The sequence below is a fragment of the Podarcis erhardii genome (genome assembly GCF_964252035.2).
Source record: "Podarcis erhardii genome assembly, chromosome: 10".
Lineage (NCBI taxonomy): Eukaryota > Metazoa > Chordata > Lepidosauria > Squamata > Lacertidae > Podarcis > Podarcis erhardii.
Window position 1 is genome coordinate 60,809,760 of NC_138500.1, and position 17,199 is coordinate 60,826,958.

The window sequence follows — 17,199 nt, forward strand, 5'->3', positions numbered from 1 at the left end:
AAGGAGAGAGCTGCGCGCCCGCGCCCACCCGGAGAACAGCTGCGGCACCCAAAGCGGGGCGATTGCGCGGGGGCGCGTCAGAGAGGAAGCGAGGAACGCGGGGGAGTGGCGTTTCCCTCTCTGGAACCACTTTCCCTTCTTCTTCTCCGTCTTCTTCTCCCCGCCCATAAGGGACAGGAAGGAGAATCAGACGTTCTTCCCATAGGCAAAAAGCCCGGCGAAGAGGCTGCTGCTGCTGCTGGGAACAGGGCTTCTAGACTCCCGGCGCTCCATCGATCCCCAGCAGAGCTTCTGGCCAGGCGGGGCGTGGGAACAGTGACGGGTTTCGGTGCCTTCTGGCCTGGGCTGGACGCGGAGGGAGTAGGGTGGGGAGAGAGAGAGAGAGGGGCGGGGGAAGAGGAAGAAGGAGCGCCTCCGACGACGCCTCTTATTATTTTTAATATCGTCTGTTGTAACCCGTGCGTTGCCGCGAAGGCTTCTTGGCCAAGCCCCGTCGCCACAACCGGGTGGACCCCGAGCAGGAGGTTGCTGGTGTGCCAGACCGCACCCAGCTCCCCACATGCGGGATCCTAAAGGAGTGTGGCCCGTGGCGTGGGTGCATAGGAACCAACTCAAGAGAGGCTGAGACCCCTTCTTCCCCACCCCTAATAAAATATTTGAGCCCCTGCCCCACACCAGGTTCACAGGCATTGCTATTCAAACGATTATGCGGGGCGGGGCGTATCTCTCCCCCCCCCCCATATTTTATTTAAGTTGGCACCCCTGGGCGGGTGGTAGAATAGGAAACCACAGGTTAGGCAAAGGGGGTGGCAGCAGAAAAAAAATGACTCTGAAGCCGGAGAAAGGTGTTCCCTTTTAGGAAGTCATCAACTCCAGTTTTGAGAACTGTTGTCTTCTTGGAAAGACCCTGGAGAGCCACTGCCAGTCAGAGTGGGCAGTACCAGCCCAGAGGGACATTGCTTAAGGCAATTTCAAGAATATATCCATGGTTTCCTATGGCCATTTTGCCTCTCCAGTTGCCATTCTGCTCTCCCCACCACCCCGAGTCTGTTTACTTCCTCCTCCTGTTATTCCAATCTCCCCGTGCTAACAGATTTGGCTATTCCTTTTAGCCATTTCCTACTATGGGATTACAGTAAGGGAAACCATGTTTATGTCACCAGCCTAATAATAATAATAATAATAATAATTTATTATTTATACCGCACCCATCTGGCGGCTCCCAACAGAATATTAAAAACACAATAAAACATCAAACATTTAAAACTTCCCTAAAGAGGGTTGCCTTCAGAGATTCTTCTAAAAGTCAGATAGTTGTTTATTTCCTTGACATCTGATGGGAGGGCGTTCCACAGGGTGGGTGCCACTATCAAGAAGGCCCTCTGCCTGGTTCCCTGTAACCTCACTTCTTGCAGTGAGGGAACTGCCAGAAGGCCCTTGGAGCTGCACGATGAGGGTGGAGATGCTCCTTCAGGTATACTGGGCCAAGGCCATATAGGGCTTTAAAGGTCAGTGCCAACACTTTGAATTGTGCTCGGAAATGTACTGGGAGCCAATGTAGCTCTTTCAGAACTGGTGTTATAGGGTCTCGGCAGCCAGTCGCCAGTCTAGCTGCTGCATTCTGGATAAGCTGTAGTTTCCAGGTCACCTTCAAAGGTAACCCCAAGTAGAGCGCATTACAGTAGTCCAAGCGGGAGATAACCAGAGCATGGACCACTCTGGTGAGACAGTCTGTGGGCAGGCAATGTCTCAGCCGGTGTACCTGATGGAGCTACATATAACAGCGATTTATGGCCCCCAGGGCCCTACCAGTTCCCTCACCCTGGGGACCCTCAGATAGTTGTGCTTTGACTGCCTTACATGTTGGCATCTTTCATACCAATCACATCAGTCTCTGCTCTTCATTAGGCTACTTGATTCACCGCTTCTCTTTTAGTATATGTTGCAGGCAGCATTGACTTGTAGGGGCAAGAGAGGCAATTGACAAGTCAAACTGCATTAATGCTGATGTAATGCAGGAGCTATTTTGTGAGCTGCAATCTCCTCGCCAACCACAAAGTCACCAGGAGGCCTTAAACAAGCTGGTATTTGCCTGTTTGCCTGCTTCCCAGCCCTCACCCCCTTCCCCCAATTGGCAGAATTGGTTTAATGTATGACCTAGTCTTAAGAGGACTGTAGTATGAATTACGGAACTGGTGTATGGGAAGCAGACTGAACACTTGAAATGTGCTACATTTGCTATCTAAGTATTATGATTACAGCCTAGCAACCTCCACCCATAGTTGAGAAAATAGGTACTCTGCCCATGAAATGTGTACCTACATTAAACAGACATTAAAAAAAAGTAAAGCTGCAACCGTTTGATAGTTCAATACTATGCACACTTGGAAATAACTCTTAATTCACTGGGACTTGTTTCCAAGTAAGTGCTCATTGGACCACAAGACTTGGAATAATCAAGTTGTAAAGTTGGAAGGGACCCGTGGGGGTCATCTAGTCCAACCCCCTACAATGCAGGACCCTTGCCCAAAGTGAGGCTTGAACCCTGAGATTAAGAGTCTCATGCTCCACTGAATGAGTGAACTAAGAAGTGGAAGGAGTAACTTCCATTATGGGCAGGCTTCTAAGTGCATGGCTTTCAAGTAGCGGGGCGGGGAATTGAGTAAAATGCATATAATGTCTTGGGATACAAATTGAGGTCTCTCTCTTCCAAGACTTGCTTCCAGATTTCAAAGTTATCTGAGGGAAAAGGTACCTGCACAGCTTCCTAGGGCTTACTCTGTTCCACACACCCAAGACTAAAACTAATGGTCCTCTTTTCCCATTGCAAACACATCACTATTTGTGTTCAGGGATCTGTAACCTGTCCCTTAACACGTTTACTCAGAAGTAAGTAAGTCTTACTTCCAAAGCGAAAGGCTTCGGGTTTGCGTCATATAGCTCAGCTTACATTTCAGTGGACCGGCTCATAAAAGGATCTGTGGTGATTCATACTAATGGGGGCTATTAAAAAAACCCCACAGAAATAAAAGGCTTGTTTGGAGCCTTATGAAAGGGTGCAGGATTGCTTAACAGACAAGGTTTATGCTAAGCCAGTGAGGTGTATTTGTACAGTGCACTTCGCAAACCAGGATTCAAACCCATATTCAGTGGGACAAGAATCTCCCAGTCATCCTCACTGGTTTCTTCATCCTCATATGTTCCACTCAGAAGCCCATAGCAAATTCAAAACGAGATACTTTTCACATACCCTCCAAATGTCCCTATTTTCCAGGGACAGTCCTGGATTTACAGAAGTCATCCCAGTTTCTCTTTTGATCCTGGAATGTCCCACTTTTCCTTAGAGAAATGTTGGAGGGTATGGATATATGCGACCCCTGAGCCAAGATTAGTAACTATATAATGTTTAGAAGATGTCTGAAGGCAGCCCTGTATAGGGAAGTTTTTAAAATGTTTTATTATGCTTTTAGAAATCATGTAAAGCCTCCCAGAGTGGCTGGGGCAACCCAGTCAGATGGGCAGGGTATAAATAGCAAAGTTATTATTAAGATAAGGGAAAATGGTAAAGGATCCCTGGATGGTTAAGTCCAGTCAAAGGCGACTATGGGATTACGGTACTCATCTCACATTCAGGCCTAGGGAGCTGATGTTTGTCCACAGACTGCTTTCCAGGTCATGTGGCCAGCAGAACTAAACCGCTTCTGTCGCAACGGAACCCTGTGACGGAAACGCCATTTACCTTCCCGCCACAGTGGTACCTATTTATCTACTTGCACTGACGTGCTTTCGAACTGCTAGGTTGGCAGAAGCTGGGACAGAGCAACGGGAGCTAACTCCATTGCGGGGATTCGAGCCGCCAACCTTCTGATTGGCACGTCCAAGGGGCTCAGTGGTTTAGACCACAGCGCCATCCACATACCTAAAGTTATTACAGTCATACCTCATGTTACGTTTGCTTCAGGTTGCGTTTCTTCAGGTTGTGTCGCACGGCGACCCGGAAGTAACGGAATGGGTTACTTCCAGGTTTCACCACTTGCACATGCGCAGTCACACAAAATGACATAACGTGCATGCACAGAAGCGGCGAATCGCGACCCGCACAGGTTGTGTTCTGTTCAGGTTGCAAACGGGCCTCCGGAATGGATCCCGTTTGCAACCAGAGGTACCACTGTATTAGTAACATTGATGTCCCTTCAAAACAAATTCCTTCCAGTAGCACCTTAAAGACCAACTAAGTCAGTTCTTGGTATGAGCTTTCGTGTGCATGCACACTTCTTCAGATCCCTTGTTGTTGTTGTTGTTTAGTCGTGTCCAACTCTTCGTGACCCCATGGACCAGAGCACGCCAGGCCCTCTTGTCTTCCACTGCCTCCTGCAGTTTGGTCAAACTCAATTTTTGTAGTTTCGAGAACACTGTCCAACCATTGATGTCCCTATGACGTCCCTATTGTCAACTAAGAAATGTCGCCGGGTATGATTTCGCTGCCTACAGCGATTCCTCAAAGAAATCTGAAGAAGTGTGCATGCACACGAAAGCTCATACCAAGAACTGACTTAGTTGGTCTTTAAGGTGCTACTGGAAGGAATGTTTTTATTTTGTTTTTCCTCAAAGAAAAACTTCTCTGCACATGCTCAGAGACACTTTCCCTAGCTTACATGTGGAGAGCGAGCGAGCGCGCTCAGGTCTAAGGCCTGATGGGAGATGCGATCCCCGCTGCTGCGCGGCGCCTCCAAGGTCCCGGAACGTGGAGCCGGAGCCCGAAGCTCGCCCCGAGTCCCCCCCCCCGTCCCCGCCCCGTCACGTCAGCAAGCCAATCCCCCTCCGCTCCCCGGGAAGCCTGAGCGGCTGCCGGAGAAGCAAAGAACGCGGAGAGGCGCGTCGGGGAGAGAGAGAGAGAGAGAGAGAGAGAGAGAGAGAGAGACTCGAGGGCGGGCCGAGAGCCTCTCTCTCCTCCCCGGCCTGGTTCCCTGCCCTGCATTTATTCTCCTTTCCCTCCTCCTCCTCCTCCTCCCCTCAGTTTCCTGTCTGGCTTTGTGCTGGCGACGGATATGTGCGGCGGCGCCCACAGGTGTGTCTCGTCCGCGCCGCTTTGGCCCGGCCAGGAGCGCGCGAGAGGCGGGCGCTGAGGCGCGTCACGTGAGGCGCTCCGGCTCCCTGTGGCAGCGGCGGAGTAGTAGTAGGAGCGCTTTCCCCCTCAGCTCCTTTCTCTCCGCCTTTCCTCGGCTCGGGAAGCTGCTTGCCGCCGAGGCTCTCGCGCTGATTTGTGGAGGCGGCTGCTGCTGCTGCTGAGGCGGCGCCTCCGCCCTCCTTCCTTTCCCTCAGAATATGGGCAGCAGCCCGCCGGCCCCGCCGCTGGCTGCTGCGGGTCGGGCGCGCTGCCTCCGGGCGCTGCTGGGCTGAGGCGCGGCCGCTTGGGGAGAGAGGGAGGGAGCGGCGGCGGAGGCGGCGGCAGCAGCACAAAGGCGCCGCCGCCGCTGCTACCACCCCAGACCAGCGGCGTCTTCTCCTTCGTCTGCCGCCTTCCAACTTGGGTAAGTTTCGCGCCCCCCCCTCCCCCGTCTCCTCACGAGAGCTCTCCCTGTTGGCGAAGGGGCGGCTCCACCTGTTGAAAGCCTCGGAAGCCCTCCCGGGGAATGCTGATTTGCTGAGCCACTAAGCCTGGCCACCTCTCCGGGAGCTTCTCCCCCCCCCCGCCCCCCCCGCGCCACTCTTCCTTCCCCTTCCCCTGTCGCTGCTTCTTCCCTTCCCTGGGCGGCCGCCACTTCGGTGGCTCTTTCGGCGCGTCGAGGAAGTTGCCCGAGCCGATCCCGCCTGGAAGCAGCCGGCCGAGCTGCGAGGAGGCCCGGGAGGAAGGGGGAAAGTGGACCTCATTGCCCTGGCGGCGGGTTTAATTCGAGTTAACTGCTGCTGCTGCGTCTTCTTTCTTTTTTTCCCCCAAAAAACCCATAATTGCTCGTCCTGCCTTGTTCGAGCAGCAGATGGTTCCCATTAAGAGCAAAGCCTGGGCTCTTTCCGCTCCACGATGTGGCTGTGGACTTTGATAGCGCTGCGAGGCTTTTGCGAAATGGGAAACTTTCCCAAGGACTAGCTGCTGGTGGGTGAGCTGCGATGGCTGCTTTTCTATCCGATTGCGTTTGTAAACCTTTTTTTTCTCTCTCTTTTTCTTTGCACGATCAGGGAGAGGAAGCTTTTTAGATCCCTGCCAAAGGTGTTGGGGGAAAAGAAAAGAGACCATCTTATTCAGAGTCGGAGTGAAATGTGCGAGCGATTTCTCCGCCTTCCCTTTTAGCACCAGGCTTCTGGAACACCGAGCTGGATTTTAGAGTGCGTTATTATCCTCGGGAGTTTCGTAATCGCCGCTCCACCATTCACATAATTAAAACCCATTCACTCACTTCCCATTCATTCTTGTCCGGCTGCGTGTGGCTAGGCATTGGTGGCTTCAGTGACAATTTTGGACCCTTGGCTCTTGAGACCCCTTGTCTCGGTTTCAGATCTTGATTTGGTGGGGGGGGGGTGTTGAAGGCAGGTCCAGTTTCGTCTTGTCAGGGGCAGAAATGGCTCGAAACTTTCATAAAGCAGCTCTTTTCCGACTGCAGGCACACACTTTTGCTCTGGGCAGACAGAGAGCTCTTTGCGTGTTTTGTGACTCACTCAGGTTTATTTGCTTTGGAGCTGCACAGCATTGTCTTTGGGGAGTATGATCCCAGTGAGACTGTCCGTTCACACGCATGACACTCTGGCCTTTCCAGTTTCTGTGCGCAATAAGGTGCCTGGCTCAACTGTTTCTCGATTTATAAACTGGAATACAGGACACACACCCAAAAGGACCACACACACACAAGTATGACTCTGAGATAGTGGACTAAGATTCATTTGTCATTTTTAAATCTAGCAGGATAGAAAGACTCTCTCTTTAATGTCTCTCCATTTTTGAAGTTCAGCTGGCTAGGGGATGAGGCTGTTTTTAGTTACACGCCACCAAAGGAAAGACTCCTAACCTATGCTAACCAGTGCTCACCTGTTGTATCTGGTCCTATGCAAAACATTTTGTGTGTCTCTTGCTACAAACTAGAATGTACAGTTGGAGAGAGCTTGCTGTTTGCATGCATTCTGGTAAAAGAGAACTTGATGTCTGCTTGCATTTTGGTAAAAAAGAACTGCTCTTTCTGTCTTGGAGGACACTGAGAGAACATTGTTGCAGTAACACAAGCCAGTATTTTGCAGTGTTTAGGTATGTAGGATGTATATATACCAAGACCTAGTTGCATGTGTTCATCCCAGCCATAGCCATGTTTACTGAAAAGTATGTCCTCCTGAGCTCATTCTCCCCCTCTGATTCCCTCCCAAGGATTACAACTGTAACCTCTTGTTTTGCTTCATTTTTTATCTTTACGAGTTTCCTATTTATAGGTGCTTCCTCCTCCTCCCTGAATAATACGGAGGATTACAACTGTCAACTCTTGTTTTGTTCCATTTTTTAAAATCTTTGTGTGTTTCTTATTCATAGATGCTTCCTTCTTGCCCCAGAATAGTTGTTTTTTTCTGGTATATTTCCTAATTCAGAATGTGCACAGTGGCACCAGCTTCTCTAAAGAAGCTAGCTAGTGGCTTGGCATCTTTAGTATTGTTACATGCTGTGATGTAGGAGAAAGGAGAAATTTAGTGAGTGGGTAAAAAATGGTGAATGTTGATACACTGGCCCAACAAATCCAGCATAAAGAGAAGGGAGAGGTAGGGCTCTGATAATGGAGAGAGGATGGTGAGCATTGGCTGTGAAGTGGGGTTTTGACTTCTTACCTGGACAATAATGGGACAATGTGTACCCCTTTGGTGAGTTACAGGCTTTTTTGGGGAGGGAAGAGGACAAAAAACCCAGGATTTAGAATACTAAACAGTACAGTGGTACCTCGGGTTAAGTACTTAATTCGTTGCGGAGGTCAGTTCTTAACCTGAAACTGTTCTTAACCTGAAGCACCACTTTAGCTAATGGGGCCTGCCGTGCCGCCGGAGCATGATTTCTGTTCTCATCCTGAAGCAAAGTTCTTAACCCGAGGTACTATTTCTGGCTTAGCGGCGTATGTAACCTGAAGCATATGTAACCTGAGGTACCACTGTAACTGGTCATGGGATCATCTGCACCACTACTCTGTGAAAAAAACAAACAAACAAAAACAACCCAAGGACTACATGGAGAAAGATATAGAATGGATGTATAGTTGATGACTTTAGCTTCTTGTGATCTAATCTGGGTTTGAATTTGCACTTTAGCAACCCTTGAGTTAGAGAGTTTAAGTTGTATCGAGTGATACAACTTGTATCCAGTGATTTCAGAATAGTAACTGAAATGAAGCACTCGGTTTATTGATACACAATGTTTAAATCTGAAAATATTATCTCTGTAAAGAAAACAATGTTACAAATGTTGAAGAGGAAAGAAATGGCAACATAAAGGAAAACACCATAGGGAGATATAGTACTTAAAAAACAATACTGTTTAAAAGTAGCATTGTAGTTTCATTGACAAAGCAATAAATTAGAGGAGTTTCAAATATTAGAGGAAGTAATATGTAGATGATCATAATTCCTAACTAAGGCAAAATGTAACTGGGAACCCACGCTTTTAGGCATGCCGTTGCTCATTCCAGTATATTCTTCAAAACAATTACGTAAATAACGCTGTGGTTCCACATCTGCTTTGACATGTGTTGCTATCTTACTTCTTAATAAGGTAAAAGATGATATCAGGTCCTTAACACCCAAGATGTCATGTCAACACTTCATGTTGTCAGTCACTGTGATTCATCAAAAAGTTGCAAGAAACTTACACAGAGTTAAACTTTTTGATTATTGACATCCATTTCGTTCCATTCCAATGTTTGCTGAAGTTGGTAGCTCCTTGGGCCTAGCAGGGGTCAGACTAACAGCAAGTTCACCACCAATTAAGTTATATTGCTCTGTTATCCCAGATATCTAGCGCTCTTCAGGAGGGCTCAGTATACGTGGGTGGATGAAAAACATTCTTGGGTTGCAGAGTGAGAGATCTGAGTATGCCATCATTTTCTAACTACTGAGTAGTGATAGATATGCTTGTTGATATAGAAATATGGAACACAGGCTGTTGATTCCAGAGAAGCAAATAGTGGAGGGTTTATAGACACTTATTTTTCAGCAGAAATTCTTCTGAAGCTTCAGTTAACCATAACCAAAGACGGAATGGCATGGATTTTATTTCACATCAAATGTTACTCTTAGAACTAAGTGATAGAGCAAACATGCCAGGAAAAGAAATAACAGCTAGCAAAAAAACACCAGATCAAGTAGGCCCAGAGGTCTCCCTGATGAGCCAGGTGGTGCCTGTGGGGTCACATAGTAGGTTTTCCTAAAAATGGCATTCCATAAAACTGGCATTGCTTCATTGAACATCATTTGGCAGGGGCTTCTGGAGCAATGCCTAAGGTAGAATATTTTTTTTGGGGGGGAGGGAGGCAGTCCTTCAGGTATTTACCCCCAAACAATGTAGGGTTTTAAAGGTAGCTGAATTGAAATTAATGGTCAGAATTGAATGGGCCATCAGCGCACAACATACTGAACTGAAGAATTATGGACCATTTGGTTAGGTGCTACTTAACACACCTGGCAAGGGACGTGGGTGGCGCTGTGGGTTAAACCACAGAGCCTAGGGCTTGCTGATCAGAAGGTTGATAGTTTGAATCCCCGTGACGGGGTGAGCTCCTGTTGCTCTGTCCCAGCTCCTGCCAACCTAGCAGTTTGAAAGCATGCCAGTGCAAGTAGATAAATAGGTACCGCTGCGGTGGGAAGGTAAACAGCATTTCCTTGTGTTCTGGTTTCCATCATGGTGTTCCGTTGTGCCAGAAGCGGTTTAGTCATGCTGGCCACATGACCCGGAAAGCTGTCTGTGGACAAACGCCTGCTCCCTCACCCTAAAAGTGAGATGAGTGCCACAACCCCATAGTTGCCTTTGACTGGACTTATCCGTCCAGGGGTCCTTTACCTTTTACACCTGGCAATAGCATCCTGCACAAGTTGAAGCCCGGGTGTTCTTCAAGACCAACCCCATGTAGAATGTGTAATCAAGAGGCAAAAATGACAGTTGCCAAATCTAATGGATTTTATCCTATGTGTCAAATGTGCCCTGTGCTCTGCTGCCCTTAGGGTTATTCTGCTCTTGCAGTGGCGTAGTGTGGGGGGTGCAGGGGGGCCCGGCCTCACCGGGCGCAACATCTGGGGGTTAGGGTTAGGGTTAGGGGGCGCAAATCCACAGGTTAGGGGGCACAAATCCATGGTTTAGGGGGTGCAAATTACTTGCCTTGCCTCGGGTGCTGACAACCCATGCTACGCCGCAGTGCTCTTGGCATTTTGCAACACCAAAGTAGTGTAACTAAATACAATGCACGCTTTCCCCTTTCAACCTACGGGCAGCTGCTGTGTTTGTTTTAATTGAACTGAGAAATTTGCCCATTGCTTTGCACTGGCTTCAGCCAGGAAGTACTAGATAAATAGCAGTCGCCACAAGCTTTGTGTGCTGGTCAGGTGTGCATTAAGACAGTTGTGGGCATATTTGCAGGATCTACTTTTATTTTACTATATTGCTATTGGACTGCTAGCACTGCTTGAAGGCACACGCTTTCACTTAGGTGAATAGAATCATAGAATTGCAGAGCTGGAAGGGACCCTGAGGATCATCTAGTCTAACCTCCCTGCAATGCAGGAGTGTGCAGCTGTCGCATATGGGGATTGAACCTGCAACCTTCGTGTTATCAGCACCACGTCCTAACCAACTGAGCTATCCAGGCCCTCCAGAATATGCAGATTTCGTTAAGGCTAATTGTAGCTGATGGAGTCCTTTTGCTCTATTGATCGTTTTTAATTATGGTCTTAAGGTGATTACGTTTTGTTGTTGTTGTTTTTTTCCAATTTATATATATATATATTTATTTTTATTAAGGGTTTTCTTGTTTTACAGTGTAAGTGTAATGCCTCGCATTTCCCCCCCCCCCATGTAACATTTTTACAAATCCATTTCATTTGTTGAGGCATTAGGGGGAGAAGAAAAAAGAAAAGAAAAAAAAAGAAAGGGGGTGGAGGGAGGGGAGATGGATGGGGGTGGGGTTGTTGTTTTAATGTATATGCTTATAAACAGGCCTGGGATCTTAACTGATGAAGGGTGATTAAGAAATGGAGTAGATAATAATAGGAGGAAAAACAGAAGCTCATGATCCACTGACTGGAGTTGGCTGCAAAATAGTGTTTGTGTGAAATGCAAAGCCTGATTTAAAATGATGTGTCATATATAACCTGTATATATGAGTTTGCAACCACATTTGAGTTACTATGGAACAGAGATTCCAGCAGCCTCATTTAGGGGTTGCAGAGAAGGATGGTGGGTTTTGGCTATTTATCTTGCTAACTGAGAGCCAAAAAACCTTGCCAGTCTACTGCAAATCACCCAGTGATCTGCTAATAGATCGAAATGTACCATCTGCCCAACCCTCTATTAGAAGGTTGGCATGAACCAAAATCTAGAGTTCCTGAAGAAGCGAATGCTATTTAAGTTGCATGTTTTGCTCAGTATTAAGCAAGCTAGGAACTAAAACCTCATGCAATCTATTGGTTTTATTTTCTCTTTGTTGTATGAGAGAACCACAATAACTCAGTATTACGGAACTTATGTGATTTCAGTATATCATCAGTGCAGCAAATAAAAAGTACTGCTGTATCCTTGACAAACATTAAAAAGTAAGATACCAGGCAGACTTGTCTGAAAATTTAAGGGCTGACCATGTTGACATTCATAGAAATACAGTGGTACCTCGGGTTAAGTACTTAATTCGTTCTGGAGGTCCGCTCTTAACCTGAAACTGTTCTTAACCTGAAGCACCACTTTAGCTAATGGGGCCTTCTGCTGCTGCCGCGCCACCGGAGCATGATTTCTGTTCTTATCCTGAAGCAAAGTTCTTAACCTGAAGCACTATTTCTGGGTTAGCGGAGTCTGTAACCTGAAGCATATGTAACCCGAGGTACCACTGTAGTGTTTTTGATTGGGCCTTATGGTTTGTGTATATTTAAACAGTTTTCTGGCACAGTATGCAGCTTCATGGTCCTACAATGGTTGCAGGAAGATTAAATGAATGTCTTCTCATTCTGTTGTACTTGGTCGAATTTTTCTGTACACAATGTGCATAATAATCTTTATGGTTTTTTAAAAGTAGCTTGCTTCCAGTGTAGGACTTGAATTTTAGAAAACAAGGAGAGGCAATTGGGAAATGTCTTCAGTTTAAAAACAGATCGACCAGTTATCATGACCCTCAAATGTGAGTTGTCCCCACACCTTCATGGATCTCAGTGATAGTGAACCGTTGAAGGTATGCCCTTGAACTTTCACCATTGGCTGTTTTGCCTATTTTTGGTTCTCTTGACCCACAGCTACACTCCATTGGACACCCTCAAGGACTGTGTAGGCCTGATAAACTATTTGCTAGCAAGAAGCCAAAGAGGAAGAACAGTAGTATTGAGCTTTCTGTTTCACATGGTGATTCTTACTTCAGGCTCTGGAAGAAGAGATGGTGGATACAGTTTGGCTCAAGTGGTTTTTCCACCCATGTGGACGATGTGGGAGTGGGCAGCTGTTTGGAAACTGCAGCTGTTGTCACTGACTATCTCAACATGTACCAGTGCCTGAGTCACCCTCCTTGCTTTCTATTACTGTAGAAGGGGATTTGTGCAAGTGAGGTCTAAAGTATCTTGAACTTGGAACGATTTCAGAAAGTTTCCAAACAGACTTTGAAATGTTAGTTCCTATAATGCTTCAGGAATTTGGATGAAATAACTCGCAGCAACTTGTTGAAACCTGTTTGGATCCTTGCCTTGTGTGGGAGTATAGGAAAACATTAGTACATCCTAGTTTGGGGAGGTAGAAATGGAGGGCAGGTTGATGCCATAACGTGAAATAAGTCTTAATTCAGTGAACCTACCTGGCAACTCAAAGGAGCAGTACAGTATGATAACACTTACCTTCCTGATTTCTGAAATCTTCAGCTAATTTTTTAAAAACAGGATTTACGCCATGAAGTTCTGTAACACTTGGAGCGCTGCCAGAAATTAGTTGCTGCTACACTGAACAAATATTAATAGCAATGATTTAATGCTTGCCATTCTCCTAGTTATTCTTCCATTCTCCAAACAGAATACAGCTCCCCAGATGTTATGCAAATTCACTGCAGAATTACACAGTTACCATATTTAAGACTTGATCATAACTCATGACTTCAGTGTCCAGGTTGTAGATTTTCATGCATGGGAAAATCCTTGCAAAATTGAACCACAAGCACACACAGCGTTAGAAACACAGATATATAACCTAGGCACCAAATGGCTCCTTAAACCAGGGTTAACAGTTGCCAAAACAGAATGCCTAGTTGCCATTTTGGGGCCAGACATCTCGAAAGTTGTATTTTTCAATATGAGTTTTGGGTTCCTGAAATTCATCCTGATGGTGCAGATAAAATATAAGGGATAGAATTCCACAGGATGTGTTGCTGTTGTGTGAAAAGGGTCAAGATTCAAGGATACCCAGGCATGCAGCTCCAGATGGTGGAGACATCAGGCACCATCCAGGCACCCAGGTATCGTCACTTGGTTGCCAAGTGGCTGACAGCAAGGTACAAAATGCTCCTGGTGAACTTTGAATGCTGCGCACACACAGAGACACCTCTGGGGTGTTTGCAACTTAAGTTATACTCAAAGTAGACCCATTGAAATTAAGGGCGCTCAGCAAATTGTGTCCCATTGTTTCCAGTGGGTCTGCTCTGTGTAGGACTAATGTTGCATGCAGCCATTTATTTTAAATTAGTCCTGGAAGTGCCAGAGGGGCCCTTTCTTTATGGCATGAGCAGCACTGTGGTGCAGCTCCTTCCAGTTTTGTGAAGATAACATCAGAAGCCACAGGCTACAAGAAAGAGTGTTCCACATTGCTGTCTCTTGTCACACTTGCTTCTGTTTCTAGGACCAGCAGCATGTGTTCCCATGCTATGTGGAGAGAGAATCCTGGAGTAAACGGAGATCCTTTGTGTTCATTGGACTGTTCACTAATACCAACCCTTTAACAGAATGAAGAAACTGGTGAAATCATTTTATACTGTTTTACAACCAACAGGAACGGCAATCAGTGGAGGGCTTGGTTTTGTGTGAGTGACAGAATCTTATAGTTGAATATGAAGAGATTGTGAAGAACCATTATCCACCTCTCTCTTTGCAGACCATAGTGTGCCATAAGCAAAGTACTGCAGAAAGGTTGCCTGGGGGGAAAAAACTACTACTACTGGATAACTCAAATCAAGAAGGCAAGAGACACTCTACAGGAAAAGGCAAAGAATGAAAGTAGCATATCTGTTGCACTTGCCCTGTTATGAAAATTGCTGAAATGGTGTGATACAGCCTAGGTTACCTCTTATTTTTATATCTGAATGGAAAGAAAACTGGAGTGTTACTTAGTTCAGGCTATTGCCCTCCCATGTGATAGGAGAGTCCTGCAGTGTTTTGTTGTATCTGCTTTGGGAAAATCATTTGGGGTACGTTTTAGCCCTTGGATAACGGCACATACTGGAACACTTAATTAAAGCAGATAAGTATTATCAAAGATTATTATGCAAAGTCTAACATGGTTCCAACTTGGATTTTACAAAAATGAATAAATCAATGCAGATTATATTGAAATCAATAATGTGTGTTTTAAGAATTTAAAATTGGATTTTAAGTGCCTTCCTCTGTACTCTCTGGAGGAAATGCTATGCTGACCTGAATTAAAAATCTATCTCTTGAACAACAGATAATACTTCGCTAGCTACTAGCTTTTCCTTATGACCATGTTTTTATTATTGAAGGAGTTCCTTTAACACTGTTCAAGTTATAATTCTATATGCACTTACTTTGGAGTAAAAACGTTGCAGCAGCCGAATCCTGAAGAACAGTCAGTTCCCCAAAGCCTGTTGGAACAAGAAAGAATATGAGGTTTACTACCCATATTTGACACATTTTGCTGCAGAAATACCATCACAGCCGGGATGTGACTTCTATGTTAGGAAGCAGCGGGATAGCACTTGTGTTGCACACAAAAGTTCCTGGGTTCTCTTCCACTGAGTTCTACAGGACAAAAAAATTGATAGTGGCTAATGTGAACTCATTAAGACACCAGCCAGTATATCGTCATCTATACTAAAGGCATCTGAGAGATTAAACATCTAAAGATGCAACAGCATTTAATATCTGCTATGAGTGTCCTTATGGTGAGGCCATTAAAACAATGGATTTTTTTTTTTTTTTTTTTGGTCATACTATACTTTTTATTCCCAACCTGCCTTGGGAATGCTGATCCAACACCAAAGGTGTGGAGTATGAAATCTGCATCTATGTCTATCCATGTGAACCCAGAGCCTTGTAAGCAAACTCTAATCCCTTGGCTAAGTTAAAAGTTGAGATAAAATGTGTTTGCCTGACTCCCCAAAAGAAATCAAATAAGGTACCAGGCAAAGGCTTCTGAGGAGGGCATTCCAAAGTTGGGTCACCACCACCAAAAAAAGTTCCTTTCCTCAGAAGATCTGAGAGTCGTACATCTCAAAGGAGAGCACTTTGAATTAGGTCCAGAAACAGACTGGGAGCTGGTACGTCAGTAAAACATTCATAATGTTCTGGGAAGGCACTGGGCTGGTGTATGCATAACAAAGCCTTGCAGCTATATTTTGAAATAAAGTTTCTGGGCCGTTTTCAAAGGTAGCCCCTTGCGTAGCATAAATGCAGTAGTCATATCTGAGGGAGTTTACCTGCCCTCAACAAAGGAATTGATCATTTGGTGTGAAAGGCCATTTAGTTCACCATTGCTAGACTCCTTGGCTAGATAGTTCTGCTTGTTTCTCCTTTGCGGCAGTGTTCAAAGCTCCCATTGTTCTGGCGCTTTTTGCAATAGGGAATTTCATTAGCGCGAGCTGTATCTGAGCTCTGGGCTCAGAACTGTGCCTAAGATTTCAGATTAAAACTGCAGAGTAGAAGGAAAGGAGGACCTTTTTCTGCTTCCCCACTTTTAGCTACTCTCTGGACTGCAGATGAGACCCTCTTAAGAATCTTAGGGGGGGTGGGCAGGGGAAGGACTAGAGCAGGTATCCCCAACCTTTGGCCCTCCAGATGTTTTGGACTACACTACCCATCATCCCTGGCCACTGGTCCTGTTAGCTAGGGATCATGGGAGTTGTAGGCCAAAACATCTGGAGAGCCACAGGTTGGGGATGCCTGGACTAGGGCATGTGAAAAATGAACACAATATTTTAGCTGCAGTTCGTTCATTTTCAGCTTTGTATTCCTGTTATTAAAAAAGGTGCGCCTAGGCCAGGCATAGGCAAACTCGGCCCTCCAGATATTTTGGGAGTACAACTCCCATGATCCCTAGCTAACAGGACCAGTGGTCCTGGGAACTGTAGTCCCAAAACATCTGGAGGGCCGAGTTTGCCAATGGCTGGCCTAGGCATTCCATTGTTGCACCCATAACCTTGGTTTAAGGTACCATTTAGCTCCTAGCTTTTCTATCTCAGTTTATAACACTGCTTTGCCCACTAATATTCATCTGGTGCACTCTGCTGCCAAAATATTCACCTCTCTCCTCTATTGGAGCATTTGACTCTGCTTCTCAAATCCTTTCACTAGGTTCCTGTTTTGCGTAACAGAACTCCCCATGTCCTTGTCTCTCGGTAACTGTCATACCTGTTATTTGTAAAGCTGAATGTGTGTGTATATATGTAATGTGGTACACATCAGTTACAACAGTTGCTGTATATAATTATAGTACAACTTCAAGCATCCTGTCCTCACCTTCAAGGGGACACTCATCAATGAGGTCCAAGCAATTGCAACAAGCAGTTGTTTATCACACTGCCAGTAAATACATTACATTTTTTGTGTGGAGTCTGGCTGACTAATGCAAAATGGACTTCTTGAGACTCATCTCTCCTATAATTGAAAACTTTTCCAGGGTGGGTATGCCAATCCAGTTGGATTAGTATCCACATCGTGATGATTATTGGCTTGAGGAACACCTGGGTCTTTTTAGTAGTGCAGATGGCTAGGGCAGTCCAGTCAAGACTTCTGAGAATTGCTCTGGTGGTTATACTTGCTTGCAGCTTTCCTGACTTC

At 46.0% G+C, this 17,199-nt stretch overlaps 1 protein-coding gene across 2 annotated transcripts in view; it reads left to right on the forward strand.

Moving 5' to 3' along the window:
• The first annotated feature begins 5,288 nt into the window (after positions 1–5,288).
• Positions 5,289–17,199, forward strand: part of PLXNB2 (plexin B2) — a 342,708-nt gene continuing 330,797 nt past the window's right edge. Inside the window, exon 1 of one of the 2 annotated variants that reach the window (XM_081877780.1) lies at positions 5,289–5,531. The gene's annotated coding sequence lies outside the window, so the exon portion shown is untranslated. Of the gene's footprint in view, positions 5,532–5,758; positions 6,095–17,199 lie in introns of those variants that run through there. The other variant, XM_081877781.1, reaches the window with a different exon arrangement.